The sequence below is a fragment of the Falco naumanni genome, chromosome 1 (genome assembly GCF_017639655.2).
Source record: "Falco naumanni isolate bFalNau1 chromosome 1, bFalNau1.pat, whole genome shotgun sequence".
NCBI lineage: Eukaryota > Metazoa > Chordata > Aves > Falconiformes > Falconidae > Falco > Falco naumanni.
In genome coordinates, this window is record NC_054054.1 from 66,628,329 (window position 1) to 66,645,349 (window position 17,021).

At 47.6% G+C, this 17,021-nt stretch overlaps 1 long non-coding RNA gene across 3 annotated transcripts; it reads right to left on the bottom strand.

Moving 5' to 3' along the window:
- Positions 1 to 631: 631 nt before the first annotated feature.
- Positions 632 to 17,016, bottom strand: LOC121089872. 3 transcript variants are annotated; one of them, XR_005828407.1, is made up of 3 exons: positions 16,979 to 17,016; positions 12,931 to 13,148; positions 632 to 1,676 (listed from the first exon to the last, which is right to left on the bottom strand). It is a non-coding gene; the product is annotated as an uncharacterized LOC121089872 (long non-coding RNA). The 3 variants fall into 3 exon arrangements; XR_005828410.1 differs by lacking the exon at positions 632 to 1,676 and adding an exon at positions 6,985 to 7,164; XR_005828408.1 differs by lacking the exon at positions 632 to 1,676 and adding an exon at positions 7,410 to 8,055.
- Positions 17,017 to 17,021: the final 5 nt, after the last annotated feature.

A 17,021-nucleotide genomic window follows, 5' to 3' on the forward strand; every position in this document is an offset into this window, starting at 1 on the left:
AGGAATAAAACTGTTCTGAGGGAAATGGCCAGCAAGGAAGCATCTCCAAAATATCCCTGCCCTGAATACAACAACCTTTAATCTGGAGAGAGATGGAAAACCCGAAGTGACTTTCTCCATGCGGCAGAGGTGTCCTGCGCCCTCAGGGAAGCAGAATTGCCGCAGGGGAAGGACAGCTGGTGAAATGCCCTGCAAATGCTGGTGAAATGCCCTGCAAATATGAGCACGGTTAAAACGTCTTTCGTTCAGGCAGCAACGGAAGTAGGTACAGATCTATTTTCAGGGCAGGGACTGGTGGGGTTTTGCATTTTTGCAGCGGTGTGGTGGCTCAGCGGGGCCTGAGAGCCAAGCCTTGTTTAGCCAAGACCTGTTCAGCAAGCAGATGCTGATGGACCTCAGCAGAGCCCTGCAGGGCTGCTGCTCCCCCCGAGCTCAGCGCTATGGTGAGGGTTTTCCCTCTGCAGCTCCCAGCCGTGTGGCCACAGCCCGGCGCAGGGCACAGGACCCCAGTGTTGTGGCAGACCTGGCTGTGTGCTGGGGGGGGGGGGCATGCGGCCTCCGGGGGCTGGGTGCCCACCTTTCAAGAAAGGTGAGGGCAAGAAACAGCTCAGCAGGTAAGAGAGGCAGAAGCTTGATGAAAATATTTATTAAAAGTAAAAATTCTTTGCTAAGGAAATGCAGCCTGAATTTTGGAAACTAGTGTCTACTGTGGCTCATGGATCAGGGGTAAAAGCCTTGCCTCAAACCAGCCTGAGAACGAGCACCGGCTGGCAGGCTGTGAAGGTGCTAATAGGCTCTAATTGTCCTCATCAGCCTCTCCTGGTGCCTCCACCCCACTTACGTGCCAGACTTCTGAGTTTGCCCTGGAATTTACTTCAACCTTGCATGTTTGTCTATCAGTTACTGTCACTGTGTTGCTGCTGGGACTTGTTACTGCCACCAGTCCTGCTCTGCTGGTGCTGTCTGGCAGTGTGCCCCACGCTGGTGAAGCAGCTGTGGCAGGGTAACCGGTGCATCGTGGTTTGTCCTCCTCTGTGGGGAAAGCAGCCCTGGTCTTCCAGCACCCTGCAGCTGGACCCCGACCTCCGAGGTAAGTGCCCTGTGCACTCGTGACTGGTCAGACTGGCTGAGCATCCCTTGGCCAGTGCCACAAGTACCAAGACTTGTTCTGGTGCTGGTAACTTAATGTGTCTTGCAGGGCTGTGTGTGGTGTGAGAGCCCAGAAAATGCAGCTGGGGAATGTGTGGGGCAGGGCAACGTGGAGGTGCAGGACAATTTGTTTGTGGGCAGTAGAGAGACTTGGGTTGCTTTCCGAGAGCTCCTAGCCCAAGCCTGGGGACCCGGGTGCCCCTGGACTGCAGAGTGGCAGAGCAATACAAAAAAAAGGCTTGGACAGACACTTATTTGGTGAACAGGTAACTGTTGGAAAGGGTCTTGTGTAGCTTGTGCTGCTGCTTCTCTAGGTAAGGCAACTGATGAGAAAAGGGTTTTTTTGAAAGGTTTAAGGCTCTGGTTTTGTGTTCTTCCTTTGGTTGAGCTTGCTTTAGTGACACTAATGAGATGGCCCGATGGATCTGATGGAGCATTGATTCCATCTCCTGGTTGCCAGAAGAAAGTCTGAATTTGAGTAAGATTTTACTGCCACTGTGAAGCTTTGTAAGCAGCCTCCTTTTAAGCTGTAAAGCAGAACAGAGAGGAATTATAAAGAACAAACACATGAACTGTGCTTTTTCCAGAGTTTAAAGGTGAAGCTGTACAAATATCAGAAACTAATTAAACTGACTGTGTGATATTTAGTTATCTTGGATCCTAGGAGAAAAATTGATTTCTGTTGCAGTGAAATAAATTACATTTTCATACTGATTGACACAAGCAGACTTTGCTTCTACTTGTCTTGCAAAAGTAACCATTATCTGACTTTAGTTCTTCAAACTGGGCTGCTGAACTTTTACAGTGATGCTATTTTAGCATGTATTGATGAACAAACACTTTGGGGGTAACACTGGTCTGAAAGATGATCTTGTATGCATATTGCATCACTTTTTCAACTAATTGCAGTTTTCAAAAGGGCATTACTTTTCCTAAACGAAATGGTATTTTTAACTTGTACAAATGCTGTGCTGTACCAGCTTCTAGGTGCAGAAGCTTTTTCTGTGAGGGGATGAATGCAAGGAAGAGAAGTTTGTTTCCTTAACTGCAATTGGCTTTGTTTTAAAAATTTGTGCCTGAAAACTGAGCACAAATGAGTTGCATAGCTCCTTGCATCTCCCTCAGCTGACACCGAACAGCCAGCTTCAGGCAGATGAGCCTTAATCTCTTAGCTGGACTCAAGTTAGTTGCAAGAAGGCTGCTGAGCTGCAAGGGTCCTAATGGCCAGCAGTGGGGCATGTGTACAGGGAGGGGGGATGGACAAACCTGCTTTAGCCCATTTACTGCCCTGCTTTCCTCTGGAGTCTTCCCTTCTATGACCTCTTTCACTGTAGGCTGGTGCAAGCATGAATTAGACTGCTGTACAAATAGGTGCCTCAAATACTGACTTCTCATCTGACAGAAACCCCAAATTCAAGGGTGTGACATCTGCTACTGCTTGGCAGTGGTGCCACAGTGCAAATATTTACTGTAGATCATTGTTCATTGGTGTGCTTCAGGGGGTGGAAAAGCAGTGGTCAGTGTCCAGCTGGTGGCCTGTCCTCTTCATCACCAAGTTGCAGCCAGCTCCTGCCTGCACAGCAGCACGGCGCGTGCCCGTTCCTGTGCTATGAGTGGTTCGTACAGCTATAGAGCTGGAGCTGCTGCTAAAGAACAGGATCCTCATTCCTGGTCTCTCACTGTAAGGACATCTGGGGTTCTCGGCCTCTGAAAGCCAGCTCCACCAACAGTCCGTATCCCTCCTCCTCCAGCACAAAGGGAGAGGATGCCTGCACCTGCAGATGGGGTTGCCAGTGTCAGGGAAAAAAAAGACAAGGAGAACGTTGTACACTGCTTTCAAGTGAACCAGGAAAGTGGTCCTAACTAAGTGGAAAAGACAATGTTGAGAATCCACTTGATTCCTGTGGAAAGCAGGCACACCTGGAACTGCCTGAGGTTTCTGGTCTGAATAATTTTCTGCATGCCTGACTCCTTCTGCTTGTTCATGCTTCTGATAGATTCCTGGTGATCTCTGTAATGGAAATTACATGTGGCATGTCTTTCACACTCATGGGCTTATCAAGGTAAAGCTGACAAGTTCTCTCTTCTCAGCCTCTGACTCTGTGTGACAACCTGTAGTAAGTCTTGGCTGCTTCCACACAGATGACAACTTCTGTTTCCCACAAGACCAGAGACGCTTTGTTACACTGATAAAGTGCCTGTCACAGAGTGCTGGGGTTAAGTGCTGCTCAAAATACACCAAAAGCAATGGGGATCTGGCGCAAGAAATGATGATGAAAGGGAGAAGGAAATGTCAGGCTAGACCCCAGCACTGTGGAGAGCTTGGTCACCTTATGGAGAGAACGGCACAAATCCAATTCAGTGGACAAGCTGTGGATGGTAGACAAAAGTGAATGCATCATTTTCTTAGGTCACAGCCATGTGCCGTGTCTGCCTGCTTTCCAGAGCTGTAGATAGTTTTTGAAGCACCGTGAACAATTTGGATGCTGAAATCTGTGTCCAGCTCTGTCACGTACCTGTGCTGTAGTGAATGTGAATTGCCTGACCAAGGGAGGCAGTGAGAGGCCGTGTCCTCATCCCCCCTTCTGCCCTGAGCAGCAGAGATGCTGCACCCATCCAGTCCTGTGCTTCATGGAAGGCCTGATGCATGCAAGGAGGGAAGTAATACTGTCCCCTGCCAAAAATGTTATTAGGGTTAAAACCTCCTGACTTCCCACTGGGGACAGCCTCTGGGCCAGGGGTAGGGACCCTTAACCAAGGCAGGCTACAAGGAAGCGGAGGGGAGAAATGGGTCTGTCTTCCCCCGCACCGGCTGGTGCCCGTGTCCCTGCGGACTGACCTGAATAAACTGTCTCCAGCGGGCTGAGCAGACCCTTCCCTTCAGAAGTCACTACTATTCTGCCGTGCCACTGCTGCCTATCCCAGCAATGCACATGCTGCTGTTTTCCATCAAGGGACTTGCATTGATACGAGTCACCTCAAACTCTGAATGCCAACCCACACACTATCTTGCAAGCTGCATTCACCTGCAAACAGTTGAATACTCCGAGTTGCAGAAATTACTCTTTTATTGGCAATGGAAAACATACTAATCTCACCTTTATTATTTTTTTGCATGGCCTTCATTTCATAGGTACTAAAGTGAGAGCATCACTTTGAGGCAGCACTCCTTAAAAGTTACATTATGTGAAGGCTGGCTACGAACCTTTCTACTTATTTGGGTTATTGTCTCTAAGCACTGCAGAAAGAGGTTAAAAGGCTATATCAATTTGCAGGCTGTTCTCTTCCATAAAACCTTGTCCTTCCTGTCCCATCTTTATCCCAGATATCCCAGAGGAAGAGTTCCCCTTTGTGAAGGCTGAAGTAAATGCTCTTAGATATCATTTGGAAAAGATCTCCTGGATTCACTGAGTCTCATGACAGAGACTGTTTGCTTTGTTCTTTAATGTTGGGTTGTTTAAATCAAATCAGCATAAAGGTACTTCCTTGGTTACTGAAAGTGACTCCAGTTTCCCTTCACACAGGAATGTATAGAGACAAGATTTTCTACTTCTATAAAAGACTCAAGTTTGTAAGACCAGTTAACAAGCACGAGATGTTTGCAGATGATGTTGATAAAAGCTGCAAGTACCTGGATAAGCAGAAAGGGTAGAAATAAATGAGGTAGAAAGGACATGCTAGCAATACCAAAATAGCCTTCAAAGATCAAGAGGTTGTGGCAGAGACAGGTGAATAAGTGGTGTCAGTACAAGCTGCTGCTGCAGAACCAGAAGGGAAATGATGGCTACAGAGATGACAGTGGCCCTTCCTAAATTCACCATCCTACATGGCCTCTGTTAAGAGTAGATTCAACCTGCAGTGTTGCTTTTATTCTCATACCACCATTAGATACGGGACAGAGGTGGGCACTGACTTTTCAGATGGGCGCTGTAAGAAGGATGGTCAGAGAGCAAAGCGAGCAGAGTTTCTCCAGCCCACCAGGGTGCTTGCTCTTATTCTGCTCAGACACTTTCAGTAGTAGTACTCAAGGACTAAATTTCCACTTAATTTAATTGAGAAAGGCTGTAGGGCTTTGCTGCTATTGTTGTTTAGCAGTTATTTTTCCTGAAGCTGCAATTATCGCTGCCAATGCAATTCAGTGGGTAATGGAGGAAGTCAGGACAGTACATGCTTCAAAACCTCTCAGGTGCTGCCTACCCATGACACTTATTTGTGAGGCTTCCACTCTATTCTGCTCCTCCACTGTTCCAGGCAGAATAAAAAGCACGAGCTCTCCCTGGTTTAAACCTCTAGCCCATCTTTTACCCATGCATTTGAAGGAGCGGGGAAGGAATGTTGGAGAAGCAGGGGAACAAATTCAAAATGTTAAATGTAACTACAGAACAAAGGCAAGAAGTCTGTGCTCACTAACTGGGTCTTCCTTGGGGAGCTGGTGAAGTGTCAAAGCAAGGGATCAGACAGTTCAAGTCATGGGCAGGAAAGATTGTTAGCAACTGCTTTGTGGACCAGGTAAAGTTTGGGGTTTTTTTTTGAAAAAGACTGAGATTTGGGCCTCAGTAAATCCAAGGATCCAATGGCATCATGTGTACGGAGATGCTTCCAGTCTTCCCCTTGAGGTTCTCATTCAGAACTTGGATCCCAGGTCTTGAACAGAAGATGCTCCTGTATCAGCCAGCCACCCTCTGAAGATTCCACTCCAGTCCCTGCAACATTTTAACTTCAGATCCTGGTCAGTTCCATTTGCCAGTGTAAGAGCTAATAATTTTTAATACATTCTTTATGAAGTCATAAAAGCCAACAGGCCAGCAAGTTGTTTCTACCTGTGGCCTGTAACCATCTGGAGCACTTGCTGCTGTATTTATAAACATCTAGAGATAAGTGGCATGTGATAACACTACATTCATTTGTTAACCTCATATAGCCCACTGGAGAATGTTCCTTTGATATGAAGTTGGATCATCAATTCTTTTACTCAGAGGTCATCAATGAATACCCGTTTACTGTCTAGCCAAACAGAAGGTATCATTGTTTAGCTTCTGTAGCAATTCATTGCTGCTATTGAACCAAAAGGACAGAAGAAAACCCTGAGCCATGCACGGACACATGCAATGAACAAACCTGCTACAAACCTGATAGACAAAGGAGAAAATACCGGGCAAGAAAATTCTGCCACCCTTAGAAGAAAAGGCTCAGTAAGACAAAGGCAAATTTCTTACCAAACTTACTGGAAGAATGAGAAAGTAATTAATTATCCAGACAATATCTGGGACCAAAATTGAAAAATACAGGGCTGTCTTGCTGTAATTGTTTTGTATGCCCTGCTTACTCCTGCTCAATACTACAGTGTTGGGTTCCTTTAATCAATTAAACAGGTACATTCATGATGCAAAACAAATTAAGTGGAACAATTTTGGACAGGATTTGCTTGTTGATTTGTCCTGCCTTCAGCCTGCTGTGTGCTAATGCAAGTCTGCCATCAAGCGGCACAGCCAGAAAGAGCCTGGCGAAGAGCTGATCCTCTAGCTTAAGCCTATTAAACACAGGAGACTTGGTGTCCCCTGAAATGCCACCTTTTTATCCATAAATAACAAGTGACAGACATGCCACCACAACACTAGGTGGGAAAGAGCTTAGTGTCTGGGGTTACTGAGCACATAACTATAGGGGAAATGTCTGTTAAAGCAGAATAAAACCCTCCCCTTTTCAAAGTCTGCCAAAGGCCCTAATGGTCCTACAGCATGGGGTGTGTCCCGCATAACAGAACAACGCAGCTCTTGAAAGACCCTTCTGAGGAGCTGATGAGCAGCTTGACTTGTTCAGACAGACGATGCTGGTTTCAATGTAGCTGAATCCAGCCCTAAGGGAAACTGCCACTGTCATCTAGGACCTGCTGGTAGTGCCTCGGTGGTGAAAGACCTGGACACCTGCATGGGAACGCCAGGACATCCTCTGTTTTCCTCCTTGCATTGCTTCCACCCGTGCTGGAGCTGATGAGTTTGGTGCAGAAGTGTCTGACTGGGGTCAGGGATAAGAAGGGACTAATTTAGGTACATGAAGAATCCTTGTTGGGGATTTCTCAGAGACCTACACCCCTTCCATCCGCAAACTATCTCAGTATCTCAAACCTCAATGCATCAATCCCTATGTTACTAATGAGGACATGTTTTAATGCCTTTATATATATATATCCTGGTAACTTGAGTGCATACAAGTGAAAGGTCATACTTCAAGAGCTGCTAAGGTGCCCATACTCAGTAAAATCACTAGAAGTTAACTGTCCCTAAATACCTTTACAAATATGGTGTTAGGCAATACGCCTCAGAGCATACAAGCACGTGCATTGTACAAACCCACTCTTTCCCTAGCCCTAAGTGTGGTGGATGGCAAAACCAAGAGCATCACAAAGCGGATCTGCGAGGTTTCAGACTAGCTTGGCATGTTTGCTTTTATCTCACATAGCCCTTATGAGTTACCGTTGCATTTTCCATTCTGGTGGAACTGAGCAGCAGCTATTGCCCTTTGCAGAACTACTTCTGGCAATTGCACTTGTTCCAGACTTTCAACATTTGTTTGATGCATCTGAGATGAATGCAGTGCAATTTCATTGATTTCTTTTTTTTTTTCTCCATCTTAATTATAACTTTCCAGTATTTGCTGAATAGAACAGGAAAAACTGAGAAAGATCAAGCGCTCAGCATTTTAATACTGCCCTGTACCATGAATAACAATAATAGTCTGCCTGGCTAACATGCAGATTAGGTAAAGATTCTTTAAAATTATTGAGATGAAGCTACCTTCCAAAACCAGGCTGAATTTCTTTTGTGGTGACCCTGAACTTCACTCTCAAACAAATTTTCCCTTGGATGTTGCCTGACGCCAAAGACCTCTCAACACTGCCTGCTTCCTCTGACGAAAAAAGGTAACAGTGGTGTTAGAGTGCAACTCCGTTCAGACAAATAGTGTGTGGTTAGCGGGTAGTCACAGCCATGTTGAAGCAGACATTTGAAATAACAGAACAGGAAAATGTCAAGGAAAAAGAACAATGCGAGCAATAGCTGAAAGATCCTTTGGAGAGCATCAGTAATTTGTGGTTAGTAACACAGAGATGCTTGAATCAGAACCACAATAATTTACTTCCTAAAAGCTAACAAAACAAACCTCTGTTCCAAAGCAGCTCATTCTCACTGTCAAAAGCACTAGAAAACATCCAGCTTTCCTTTTTTTTTTTTTTTTTTTTTTTTTTTCCCTTCACTAATTGTGACCAGTTTTCCATGGTCAGCTGAGCTGGGATAGCTGCCTGTATTTGTGTTCTTACCCACAGCCAACCTCCCCAGCAAAAAAGTCACAGGAGCATAAGGAGGGGCCTCATTTACTCTGGGGAGTATCTGTAATACTGGCATGCTAAAATATTCAGGTGTGGTATTCTCTTTACTATCAATATTTACATGGAGCTGGAGACAGGGAAGCAGAGGAAGAGAGGAAGTGGCAATACGCCATATATCAAATAGAGGAACGTTGCTTCCAACAGTTTAAACGGCTAGAGGAAAAAATCAGATTTTGCAAAGATTTTAAAGTGACTATTTGCACACTATGTAATTTTTAGTCCAGGAAAACTAAAAAAAAAAAAAAAAAAGGGGGGGGGGGGGAATTTCATTGTTAGTATCATAAACCAAACAGAAAAACATATTGCATACTGGCAGACTTTCTAAACTACCAAGAAAGTGTGAGCGACTGGGAAAAGTTCATCAGAAGACAACAGCAAAGAATGAAAGGTTATTTAGCAGGAGATGTGTACCCAATTACCTGAGAAAGCAAGGAAAGGAGGGAGGAACCAAGCATTCACTAAAAATAAATGAACATCTGAAAGTGTTCATTATAAAAATTGCAGTTATTCTCTCCTTCCTTCAAATGCTGTTGGAGAAGTAAACCTACCGGTGCGTGAAGGCATGGCTAAGGCATGGGCGGCTCGGGCAGTACCATGTGGGAAGTAGAGGCTGTGCTTTAAGGTAGTCAAAGACAGTGAACGTCAGAACTTCCCAGCCTCTTCCAAAACGCTGCCTGCATCCCTACCGCAGCGCACAGGCCTGTCTCTCGTCATGCTCCAGTGACTGCAGTGCTGGTTCAGGGTAAGGGCAATTCACCCTCTACTCTTCAGCTGTAACGTCCTGACTTTTCTTTCCTCTTTAGAAAGCAAACCTTAAATGAGCTTTTCTCTTCCCCTCAATGCGGATAATGTGATGCCCAGTCCCACACACCCAGATTGGCCCAGGCGCCCACTTTCTGTAGAAGTTGGCCTGAAGTTTGCTGCTAACATATCTGTATCAAGGCAGGGTTCTCAAAGCTGAAGGCAGTTTTAGAGGCAGCATCGCATATGTACTCATGGTCTAGCTATATTTGCTATAAGCCCTGTGCTAAGCCTGCAAAAAATGAATGAAAAGGCTGCAATTCATAGAAAGCTACTTCCCAATAATGTATTATTAAACAGAGAAGCTTTCAAGCATCTCTGTGTTTATGTATGTAAAACCTTCCTTGGGGAAAATGGGCCCAGGGATCAGTGAGACTAATGGCCTCTGCGTAATAGGTTGAGTTACCATGCAAAGGTTCAGAGGATCAGAGCTAATGGTGTTAGAAATCTAAATGGCAGAGTAGTAACTCACAGCAGTAGAATGGAAATCGCCCACCTCCCTTCGCTGTCTTAAAAATGATGAAGCTGACTTAGATGGGGTTTTAATTGAATTTATATTTTCCTTTCATCTGCTCTTCAGTCTTCGTATTGCAACACGTAAGGCTCCTACAATTTCCAAACTGACCAGATGTGGAGCCCAGAAAAAGAGAGTAAGTCCTGCATTTAGGGGGCTTGAAAAACAGAGACTAAGTCCTGTGTTTGGGGGGTTTGAAGCCAGGCTTGTTTAGGCAGTTTAAGGTCTTGAAAACAGAGACTTAACTCCTGTGGTGTACTGCTTGAAAAACAGAGCCCAAGTCCTGCATTGCTGGGGCTTGGAACCGGGATCATTTGGACAGTTTTAGGGTTTGGAAACGGACACCAAGTCCTGCATCCTTGGAGTTTGAAACCAGGCTCAGGTGGCCAATTTTGAAGCTTTGAAACGAAGTCCTGTGTCTTGGGTGCTTGAAACCAGACCCATTCAGGCAATTTTTGGACTCAGATAATTGAGTCCTGCGTTTTTGGGGTCAGTTTCAGGGACTGAAATAGACAAAGTCCTGTGTTGCGGGAGCTTGAAACCAGGCTCCCTTGGCCAGTTTGGGGGCTTGGAAACAGAGACCGAGTCCTGCGCTTCGGGGCTTGGAACCGGGCAGGGCCTCCCGTGTTTGTGTGGGATGGGGGGGGCAAAGGCCCTTTGAGAGCCGAGACGCCCCTTCCCGGGCCGGTCGCCGGTCGGTGCTCAGGGGCTCGGTGCCGCGGTGCGGGCGGTTCTCAGCCCCCGCTCGGTGTCTGCGCGGAGCCGCCGGTTCCGTGGCACCGGCCCCCGCTGACCCCCGTCCCCGGGGGGCCCGTGCCCGGCGCGCAGGCGGCAGCGCGGCACGTCGGCCCCGGGGCCCGGCTCTGGAGCGCGGCTCCCGCCCGCGGCGCCGCGGCAGAGGGCGAGGGCGGGCTGGGGGCGCTCGGGGGAGCCCGGCCCCGGCGCCGCGCCGGGCTCCGCCCGCCCGGGGAGAGACGGACACCGGGGCCGAGACTCCCGCGGGGCTGCGGCACCGCATCCCGGGCGGTGGATCTGCCCGGCGCCCCGGTACTGGCGCCCGCCCCGCTTGGGGCGGCCGGAGCGGGGCCCAGGCGGTTCGGGCCGCGGCGGCCGCCGGTCCCCCCGCCCCTCCTCGGCTCCGCGGGGCGGCAGCGGCCGGGCCCGGCTTCCCCGGCGGGGCCAGTGCGGGGGCGGGCGAGTGCCGGTTGCCGGGCGGCCGCGCTGCCAGGGCCTCCGCGGGGCTCGGGGCGCCGGGGACTAAAGCGGCCGCGCTGCGGGTCGCCCCCGCCGGTGCCAAGCGCCGCCCGGGGCTGCCGGGCACCCGCCAGGGCTTCGGGGCTCGGGGCCGCGCTGCCGGGGTTCGAAACGGGCTCCTGGGCCGCAGCGGAGACCGGGCCCTGCGCGGGCGGGCTCAGATGCGGGGATCGAGTCGGCTGTTTCGGGGGTCAGACCCAGGGGCCAGACGGGCCGCTGGTGCAGGGGGTGGGAGGGTTTTGTGTCGTCCCCTGCCAGAGGTGGGGGGCTGGTTACGTTGGTCCCCGAAGTTTGGGAGCTGCCCGTGAGCTGGAACTGAAACCTGCTGGAGCCACAAACAAACTAGACCCGTCCATGAGCTGGAGCAGAAACAAAACAAATTGGGCAGCAGCAACGGAGCTGGAGCTGCGCAGTGCCTGGGTGGGTGCAGGCAGCGCTGGCCCCAGCCGTGTGCAGGGCAGGTGGCAGCACCGTCCCCAGAGCAGGCGGCCCAGCTTCTTCCTGGGGGATCCACACCTCGTGGGTCACTCCAGCTGGAGCGATTCCTGGCATGGCTGGGGCTCCATCCCTCTCTCCCCACACAGGGAAAGGTGTGGGACAGTCAGAGCTCCCAGTGGCATGGCAGGGGCCAAAAAGCCCCCAGAGCTGCTGCCCCTGCAAACCTCTCAGGCATGGGCAGCTCTTCCTGGCCCCTTGCCAGCGTTTTTGGCAGTGGCTCCCTGGTGCTGTGCATCTGCAGTGGGAGGGGAAGGAGAAATGGGAGAGAGACGCCAGAAACATCCCATTTCTCCCTGGGAGAGTGGGTGAGAGCCGGGATCTGTGTGCAAACCTGCCCCATGCAGCAGCAGCAGTGGTGGCATAGACATATGACCAGCAGCCCTGGGGCTGGGGACAGGGCTGGACCCCGGTAGTGTCTGCTGCCTCTGTGAGTGCCCTGTGCAGCTGTGACCCTGCCAAAGGTGCAGCCAGAACTTTCCTCACTTGAAGGCTTCTTTCTCATCCTTCCTAGGGCTGACTACCTTGCTTAGAAGCCCTTTCATTCATAACAACTTAGAGAGTGGGTCAGCTTGACCTAACCTAGTGAACACTAAATCAGAATTGAGTAATTCGGGTGTTTAGACAACCTTTCTCCCCCTTGGGACTTACATCAGTCCAGGACTAGTCCATTTCCTTCACATTTAGGTAGAGCTTGAGTGACTCTAGTCGTACATATCGTTACTGATTGGCATCACATGCCCAGTGAGGTGTAGTAGTACCTTGGAGGTGGGTAGCTTTGGGGTGGAGGTGTGCTTTGGTATTACAATGAGATTATTTCATCTGAGGAAAGTCATTTTGCCACAGTGGTTGGCTCAGCAGCGGTCATCTCATAGATCCTTCATGTGACAACTGCTGTGCAGCTTATCAGCTGTGTGATGCCATCAATTTCCTGTTCCTGCAGGGAGCACGGCAGAGCCTGGCTGCAGGGTTACTCCTATCAGCATATGCTGAGACAGCAGGGTGCCTTGCTTAGGGAGCTGTGGTAAAGTAGACTCCGTGCATACCAACCATCCTGAAAGCAATAGCTGTATTTTACCCTAAAAAGCTTTCTGTAATACTACGCTTCTGTTAGGTCCTGGTTTTCTCCAATTCCCCCTCCCCAAAGTAATTTTGCTGCAAATGAGATAAAAATTTTCCAGGAGAGCAAGAAATGCTTATTATAACACCTTTTCCAGTTAGTAAATAGCAAACGCTAAGAAAATAAGTACTGTTAGAAATGGCTTGGCAATGTGTCTCATTTCAAAACAGTCAGAGAAATGCAAATTTGAGTGTGTGTTTGATCCTGTCATACCTGATTGAAGACAAAGAAATCCTCCCAGCTATACTTAGGATGTTGTCTCTCTTGCAGCAGTCACTGAGAGGCAGCACTGTATCTTTGAATGATGGCAGATATGATTAGATTCACAAAGATGGTGTCAATTACTTTCATGTTTATATGAACAAACCATCAAATTAGGTGAAGTCCTCAAGCTCCTGGAAAGCTATTTCCATCACAGCGTCTGGACTCCCCTGAAATGATAGCAGAACACAGCTTATGGTGCTGCAGCCACAGTTGTGATGACTTTAACAAAGCACTAAGCTGTAAGAAATGAACCCCTGCTGTATTTCATCAGGTAGTAAAGATTACCTGGTTCTTCAGTCTGCTGTGGCAGACTTCTTTTTACTTCTTATCACACCCTCTGGCACTATTTCTCCCATTTATTTTTGTCAAATCCCACTGGCTGATACTCTGAGGGTTTGTAGCTTTACCTAATAGTAGATCTTGAAATTCAAGCTTGTTTTTTGAGCAAGAACTGTAACTTTGAATGAGGCTCCCATGTGCAAGGTAATGATTTTTCAGTTAGTGCACTAAAACTCTTGAATATCATTTCTAGGGATTCCCACTGGAAGACTTGAACCAGCCAGCTGCACGGGATGTAACTGCTGTTGGATGCTAGCATTATCCCTTCTGCAGCGCTCCCGATGCCCTGCCTGGCAGACAGAGTTCAGGCTGTGCATACCCAGCAGGTTCAGCAGCTGAATGGGTGTTTTCTAAAGGGATAGTCGGGGAATACTCACGCCAGTAGAAACATTTATTCTTCTTACTGGAACTGTGATCGGTAACTTGTTACTGAGCTGAGTTCAGACTGGTTATCTACGGTTTCACAGATTCTGACAGATGCTCCTGAGTCGTGGGCCTCCAGCAGAAGCGTGAGCGGGAAGCTAACATGGTGAAGTGCTAGACTGGGTCTCCAGAGGGTGATGGTCCGTTCCAAGCTATTCCATAGACTGCTCTGATCTCGGGCAAGTCTCAGCTCCCAACTGTGACCACTCCGTATCTTCCCCCCAAGGTAACTTTCAGGTCTCTGCCTTTTCTCGTTTCTTTAGATATAAACCTTTAGAAACAGCACTTTACAGCATCAGATGCATAGAGGTTTGCAGGTACTAATGGAAGGTAAATAATAACATAGGCTGGCTTCATGAACAGCCTTTGTGCTAGCGGACTCTGCCACATGGGAGATCAGTGATCACTCTGCAATAACATAGCCTATGTTGATGTAGTATCACAAGTCTACTAGGTTATTTTGAAGTGAATTCTTAAATTACATATTTTCAATGTCTTCTCAGCCACAAAAAAAGTACATACATGTTTTTTAAAGACAGCACGCATACATGTTTTAACCACGCCTACCAACAAGCATGGAGTACAGGTCTGCATTGCTGTTGTATGTTTTCCAGAGAACTCTGTGCCTTGAAGAGCACATCGCAGAGGTGGAAAACTTTTATATGCAGGTTGAAGCAGCATAAACTCACTGGTCTCAGAATGTTATCCCACTTAGCTTTGACCTATTTTGACCTTAAATGACCTACTTTATATATGGTCCTCTTTCTTCCACCTCCACAAAAGAGGAGGTAAAAGTCAAGCCTTTCTCCTTCAACAGAGGCAAGGAGGAATTAATCAAAAGTTCTGGTCTTTGGGCTACCCCTCCTTTAAAGCTGAATTCAGACTCCATGTTTTCCTATGCCCGTATTTTTTGGCTCACTGGAGTACATCAAATAATGCCACCTGTGACAGCTGCTTTGTGGATTATGAATTACTGACTAGGAACTGGGTTTGAGTCATTTAGTCCAGCTGCAGAAGCCCTGCAGTAAGCCCTGAGGTGATAGCAGTTGTGGAAAGTACCAGGAAAACCTGGTGACTTAGATTAGATCTGGATTGTTAGCTAGAGTTGAAAACGTTTCCCTTATGCCATGGCTCTCATGAAAATGCTGTTTCTGTCCAGGCATCTGTGTGTTGCTGAACTGCCTGTGGAAGGGGAGGAAGGTGCTGTAACTGTTGAGCAATTTCTGTTAAATTGAAAAGGGAAGTGTTGCGCACATCATTGGCCACGAGATTATCAGCTTTTATGGTCACAAGCAATTGAATGTCCAACCCAGGATGCTAGGGGCACATTGCTACAATATACAGTTTATTGAGCAAACCAAAAGCAAGCAAGCAGAATTTAGCAATAACTTAAGAGCCTAATCATTTAACTACTTTCTTTCTTCCACTGCAGCGATGCTAACGCAGATCATATCAGCTTGGTTGTTCAATAGCAAATAATACCACTTCTGCCTCCAAGGTGGAGAAACCAGGTATTTGGAAGCAGAGAACAGTATTAAGCAAATTATGAACTGTTATCTCAAAAATTAATCTTTCAGTTAAACCAGCCAAAGTCAGCGCAAAGATGAGGTTAGATAATCTCTTTGCATGATACACAGTACTGCAATATGTTGACAACCAGCACAGAGGAAACTATCAAAAAGGCAATCTCTGCAGACTACTTAACATGCCCCCCCTGCAGTGACATCTCTGAAAGAGCTCAAGTGAAACTCACCTCTGCTTTTAGCTGTAGCTGTGCTAAAGAACTGGAGGAAATCTCCTTCAGAGCCAGAGTCCAGTCTTCCCCTCTTGCAGGCAACTATCCCATAGCATCTCTTTTGGAAACAATCAAGCTTTACCCTAAAAGCTGTTTCCAGTTCTTGTCGTCACTGATGCTACTCCTTCAGAATCTTACTTGAATGAGGGTTTGAAATTTTTCTTAATATCTGGACTAAAGTTACTAACAGTTTTTACCTGATTATCTTTCAGCCAACATCACCTTTTCACTTAGTTTTCCTCCCTATTCTTTGCCCATGACTTCATTTACCTTTACAAACAAGCCAGATTCAGTAAGATCTTAATTTTCATGAAATCATTCCTGTACAGATTCGAGTTTGTTATTTTTATATATATATATTCTATATATATCTGTGTAAAGAAAGATTAACAAAATTCAGTGCGATGCTTGCACTTATTACATGTCTACAGTAAGAATATATTGTCCAAAACATCTAGGATTATATTTTCTGACAGCCACATCTTATTCTTGGCTTCTGTTTATCCTGTGGTTCTTCTAAAACTCCAGCTATCCTCCTTTGTCACTTTCATCAGGTAAGCTATTTGAGTGCCTTCCGATGATTTCAAAACTGTATGATCTTGCACATCATACCATGAAATGTACTCCCCACTCCCCCTTTTTTTTTAACTCCAGGGCTTAACTCCAAGGCATTCTTGCATAATCCTTCCTATTGCTTCTGTAAGTTTATTACATGCCTAATTCTTGTGCTGCCATCACTACTGCAAATATAAACAAGATAGGTGTACAGACCCCACTCCAAGTGGAGCCTCATCTATGAACCAGAGTCTCTCCAGGGGTACACCTGCTGCAGCACAGACACAACCACGGCTACAGACACTTTGGGGCGTCCTGCTCCCACATGGACTGATCCACAGGTCACAGTCCCTTCAGCTCGAGCTCACGCTGGAGCTCCAGCCTGTCCAGTACGGCAGCCCAGGAACAGCAGCGATGCCCTGGCCACCTGCCAGCCCAGGCACATGGCCATCGCTGTTATCAGAGTGTTCCCGGGCACAGCGCAGTAAGATAAGCAGTACAGCAAGCAGCGAGAGCAAAAAGCAGCCACTAACGAGCACTGGACTCTAATGCACAGCAAGGCAAGCAAGCCCCGTGGCCAGCACAGAAACCTGCTGATTAATAGCTAAACAGCAATAACAGCTAGAAATTCCAACTAGCACATTCCAATCAAATCTGTCATTATCTTGAACTCTCTGAGCCCCGTGTTGGGCACCAAAAAAGACTGTCATGGTTTAACCCCCGCTGGTGACCAAGCACCATGTAGCTGCTGGCTCACTCGCCCCACAGTGGGATGGCGGAGGGAACTGCAAGGGTAAAAGTGAGAAAACTCATGGGTTGAGATAAAGACAGTTTAAAAGGAAAAGCAAAAGCAAGCAAGCAAAGCAAAACAAGGAATTTGCTCACCCCTCACTTCCCATGGGCAGGCAGGTGCTCAGCCATCCCCAGG